We start from the raw sequence: 6,007 nt of genomic DNA, 5'->3' as shown, positions 1-6,007 counted from the left end.
GGGTATATGCTCAGTTATGTTCATAGCAGCATTTTGTCATGCCATAACCTGGAAACATCCTAAATGCCCTTTGACTAAAGAATGGGTAAAGAATGTGTGGTACATTTACACAATGGAGAAAGAAAATAATAATTATTTAGCTTCTTTTTATTAATAGTACATATACATATATATATATATATATATATTCCCAGTGGACATCTAGTAGTATCTAGTAGTATTTTTCTATTATTTATACATTTAAGTTTTGGTTTTATCTCTTGTAATTCTGTGCCATAGCCTTTGAATTCTGTGTGCTGGAAGAATAAAGTAGTCAATATAGTAGAACACTTAAAGGTAGCACAGGATATATCAGTATCCATATAGGAAATCTTTCTTTAGTTTTACCATCTTATCTTCTAAGAATTTGTTTGCTTTACTCATATTTCTCAGGCCACAGTATTAAATTCATTTAACTTCTAAGTATTATGCTTAGATCCAGAATGTATTTTAAAAGGCATGTCACATTGATTAGATGAATCACATATAATATGTGCATATGGGTATTGACATTTACCCACCAGTATAGTTGTGGAGTCAAAACAATTGTTTTAATGCTCTCACAAGGATAGTTCTTTCTTTCTGAAAGAAACACTCAATTCCTCATCCCAACAGAACCTGACCTATAGCCTAATCTTATTTGTTAATGGATATGAGTTAATATGTCATTCAGCAGGGCCAAGGAGGAAATACTGGAGATTGTTGTGATACTGAACCATTTGTTGATTCCATGAAACTCCCTCTAACTAACTGTATAAAAAGCTTTGTTAGTTCAGTTCCTTCACAACCAATATCTTATTTTGAGCTTCTACAGAAGAGCAAAGGCAGGCACAGCCATGGTAAAGTTTCTGCTGCTCGCTTTGGCATTTAAGTCTGGTTCGTGCTCCTGCTGAGGTAAATTCATTTGGTCTACGCATAGGGTTGATGCTCTTCAATAGCATATTTCTGTGGATGTGATGTTTTATTCAGTTTGTCCATGCAAGTCCATATTCATGAAATAACCTTTCTGGCTTTCACACATGTGCACTTTTTCAATAAGATTTTTCTAAGATGAAGCTATTGAAATAATGATACAATGGGTTGAATTTCAGAGCTTAAGAGGCCAGCACATGAGTAGTTCCAAAAGATCTCAGGTACCAAATCCTATGTAAATTGAGTCATTGTATTTCCCTGCATTATTCTGCATCCTGGAAGCATAATTTTTAACTAATAAACACAATATTATTCATTTTATATTTCTAGTTCGTTTATGTATTTCCAAAGTTTGGGATCAGAGATGTGAGTACCAACTCACATTTCAAAGGCCTTTGTTGTTTTTTCAGCTTGAAGGAAAGTGGGTTACCACTGCCATCACTGCTGACAATGTGGACAAGATAGAAGATGGAAGACCTCTGTGAATCTACATTCGTGAACTTACTTGTAGTGAGGCATGTAGGAAAATGAGAGTCACATTTTATGTCAAGTAAGCAAATAGTCAATTATATAAACTCAGCAGAATATTGCCATTTCTCAGCACTTCTGTTGTCAAACATACAGGGAAATGTTGTTTTTCTGGTCATGAAATTGAAGTCCTTATCAGCAATGTGATTATTTTATTTCAAGATTGGTTAGCTCTGGATATTACGCAGATGCTAGGTACTGTCTCCAATTCCTTGAGTGTTTCCTTAGAAATCCTTTTGGCTGGAGGCCTGTGGTTGAATTTTGTGCTCTAATATTAGATGCAAAAGACTCTAAGAATCACATTTCTATTAAGTTTAAGGGTAAGTGTGAACATTTGGTTCATAGTCATATATGTTATGTTACTCAGGCAATAACATCGTAAAAAGTCTGGCACAAACAATTTAGACAAATCTAATTTGTAAATCCCATTCTTTGATGCTCTAGTTTCAAAGACACTCTTTTCCATTTAGATTATTATGTTCTTTGAATGGTTGCATAACAGCGGAGGAAATTATAAAGCTTAGATAATTTCTTTCTTCTAGCTATAAATGTAAGTTTTAGGTTATAAATTAAATCATTTAAAACATGCATATAAACCTATGAACATGTTATCATTGGACTAGAAAAAGAAAATTTAGATTTGAAAATCAAACACAGTGAACAGTGAAATTTGGATAAGTAAGCCATCAGATCCTTCATAGCACTTGGAAGAATTGCCACAAATAAAGGAAGTCATGTGTATGATTACAAACAGGATGATATTTTCTAACAAGAATTAAGATAATTGAGGTAAGCATAGGCACTTCTGTTCCAGCTCTGTACACTGTTCATAGATTTTATTACATCACCAAGTTCATTATAATACTTGAAAATCTTTAATATGAATTAAAGTTTATAAAGCATAAACAAGGGATCCTCTATTTGATTTTTAGTGCAAATGTCCAAAGTTCAGAGACCAAAGTCATTGGGTATAGGCAAAAAGATGGCAAATACAGAGGCCAGTGTAAGTATGGGATCTGGGAGCTTCGTCTACAAACAGAAGCATTTTGAGTAAGCACATTCATGCTGACACTTAAACCATTCATAGGTACATGGACCTAGAACAATATTAGTTACTTGAAAATTCATCAGTTCTTCCAACCAACTGAGATATTCTACAAAGTCAGAGTACATTGTAGGTCATCTGAAGTTTACATGGAGAAAAACACTGAACCTGAAGATATGAGTAGCAATGCTAACAAATGTCTCCAAATGGTTTCCTTCATGAAAATTTATTTCTATATAATATTCAGTGTCTTTTCTTTTGTTAGAATTGTTATTATTAGGCTATATATTTTTCTCTCCTCCCCTTGCTTCCTCTCCCATCCCCTTCTACACTCTCCCATGATGTCAGTGCTCCCAATTTACTCAGGAGATCTTGTCTTTTTCTACTTTCCATGTAGATTGTATCCATGTCAGTTTCTCTTAGGGTCCTCTTTGTTGTCTAGGTTCTCTGGGATTGTGAAATTTAGGATAATTTTTCTTTGTTATATGTTTAAAAAATACTTGTGAGTGAAAACATAGGATATTCTTCTGAGTCTGGGTTACCTCACTCAATATGATGTTTTCTAGATCCATTCATTTGCCTGCGAATTTCAAGATGTTATTTTCCCTGCTGTGCAGTACTCCGTTGTGTAAATGTCCTATGCTTTTTTTTTCATTCTTCTAACAAGGGATAATTAGATTGCTTCCAGGTTCTGGCTATGACAGATAATGCTGCTTTAATACGGAATCTCTGTTTGTTATTGGACAGGCCTCACACTCACTGATAGGTCTCAGTGACCTCAAACATCATTGCAAACTTCTTGCCTCAGGCTGACAAGCACTTATATTATAGGCATTAATATATCATTATTATATATTATATATATCATAATATATCAATATCATCCTGGATTCATGGAAACTTTAAATTAATGGTCCTATTTTAAAGTTTCCTCTATTCTTACTTTGTAGCAATCATAGCATTTAGATCATTGGATGATAATCTTCAATTTTGAAAAGCATTTAGGGGAAATCTGTTTTAAAATTTTAGACGGATTTCTTCAATTTTGTAAAAATTACTAAAATAGTAGCAACATTATTCAACTGAAATATGCATAGGATGACCTTTGGTTTGATCTTTAATGAAGGGAGGACACATTCTTCTGCCAAGTTTATTGTTTCCCTAAGTTTACATGAGCATTATAAAGTAGGCAAGTCACAGAAATTTACAAGTTCCTAAACTCTTTTTATTTTCCCATGAACTGCTTTTATCATTTAATCAGTGTCTTTAAGAGAAAATACCACACTTACATACACATATACATCCCACCCACACACAGAGTGAGAGTGTGTGTGTGTGTGTGTGTGTGTGTGAGAGAGAGAGAGAGAGAGAGAGAGAGAGAGAGAGAGAGAGAGAGAGAGAGAGAAAGAATTTCAGAGAGCAAATGCAAACAGAAAAACTCTCACACACAGAGAGACAGACACACACACAATATGAAAATCAGGTAAATTTAAAATGTTCATTCTTACATCTTTTCCATCTATTATCTTACAAGAGTAAAACTTTTGTGCATGATTCTAATCAGTATGGTCTTTTGTGTATGTATCATTTTTCCCACCAAGTATTACTATGGTATGACACCAGGGTTTTAAATTTTCTGGAAATTAACAAGTGTCCTTTTGAATCTGGTTGAAAGGGGAAGGATCACCCAACAAAGTGTTCCATCAGGTCTTAACACTAGAAATTCAGAGAAAAGGGAAAGTGTCTGTACCTATGATTCACTATCAGGTTTAAAAAGTGGAAATGATTGGTCACCGTATTATGATTGGATATGCAAAATTAATGACTACAAGAATAACTTTTCCCACAAGTGTCATACATTAGTGAATCAGAGATGATTGCTAGAGTCAGGATCAATATTAATGTTTAGTCAACAGGTGATAGCAAACAAAGTAGAAAAATGAGTGACACTGAGTTTGAAATGTTTCTGTTATTATAGTTGAAGGTAATAATAGATATGAACCTGTGTATGCAACACAAGAGAAACATAGTCTTTACCAGTAAGAACGTGGATAGAGCTGGCCAGACAACTTACCTGACTTTTGTTGTTGTTAAGAATGGTAGTGGGTTTTCTGATGTAGTAACAGAAGTATCACCCTGCAAGTTGATATTAAGTGAGATTCACACTACAAGCGGTATTTCCAAACTCCTCCCCACAAAATGACATTATGATTGTTATATCGACCAACTTTTACAGTATATTGTAATTTGAGTAGCATGGTCATTGAAGACTATTGATGATGGTGAATGCTGTTGAAAGTGTTTATGTCAATGTTTCCTTACTGGAAAGAAGAGACCAAATATAAATTGCCCTAAATTTAAACCATTTTGAGTTTCGTTCAATCAAATGTATGCTAAAGAAATCATAAACTAGAGTATAGACTCAAGAGAAATGTGAAGGTTCCATTGATAGGCATCCAAGACTCTCTAGTGTTATTTTTTTGAAAGTACATAGGATTGAAATGTGCGAATTCTCTAGAAAAGTTGCTTTATTTTCCGATGCATCATGAAACACTGAAATGGTGCTTAAGAAAAATTATCACTGTCTGTATTGACCCACCCAGGTTAGATCAATTTGAAGAGGTTGGGACTTTCTATTGTATATGATGCAGGGATACTAAAGAAGCAATGTAATTTCTCCATAATTCTTGAACATGTCTCTGACATTGTCTTTCATACATTGTAAGAAAGGGTAAACCTTTGAATCCTGAACAATATGAAAAACTTGAGGAATTTATTAGAGAAGTTCTGGCTACAGGTTATATATATGTGTGTGTGTGCATGCGTGTACACACGCACACACATGCACATGTGTACATGTTGATGTATATTCATAAATTCATGTATGTATATATACATAATGAATCTCTCTTCTATCTATCTATCTATCTATCTATCTATCTATCTATCTATCTTTCTTTCTATCTATCTACTCAGTCATTTCCCTGATTCAGACTATATCTATTCATATACAATCATTCAGTTGCTATTTCCAGAAATAATCCTTGGGAATCTGTTATCATATTCCTATGAAAACATTTCTGTTAATCCTTTCCCCATTCATGTTCTTTTGCAGATATTTGTCCTAAATAATGACTTTCTGTAGGTAGGTAGAAAAAGTGACCATGCCTAACAATCTTGATATTTGAATGGTTTTGTGCTTATTACATAAAAATTAGAGATAAGTATGTCACCAAGGAAAAAGTGAATTGAAAATTGGCAAAATCAAGACTGGATATCATATGTCTTTTAAAAAATATTACAGAGAGAGAAATGAGGGACAAGATATTTTTATATATAAAAATATTAGGAACTTTATCTAATTCACAATTGCTGATACGTTTATATTAAAGAGTATTCCATCAGGAGAGTGTGCCTTGTTATTTGTAAAAGTCTTACTTTACTTATGGATTGTGTGGTATTATATGCCACAGATATGAAATA

The 6,007-nt window shown here is 33.6% G+C and overlaps 1 pseudogene; it reads left to right on the top strand.

Annotated features, from left to right (window-relative positions):
- Window positions 1–844: 844 nt before the first annotated feature.
- On the top strand, window positions 845–5,656 carry LOC125401901 (odorant-binding protein-like; annotated as a pseudogene).
- The last annotated feature ends 351 nt before the right edge of the window (window positions 5,657–6,007 follow it).

Source organism: Myodes glareolus, chromosome X, assembly GCF_982192425.1.
Source record: "Myodes glareolus chromosome X, mMyoGla1.1, whole genome shotgun sequence".
Lineage (NCBI taxonomy): Eukaryota > Metazoa > Chordata > Mammalia > Rodentia > Cricetidae > Myodes > Myodes glareolus.
The sequence above is the reverse complement of the archived record's forward strand: the minus strand, read 5'-3'. Positions and strand labels throughout refer to the sequence as shown.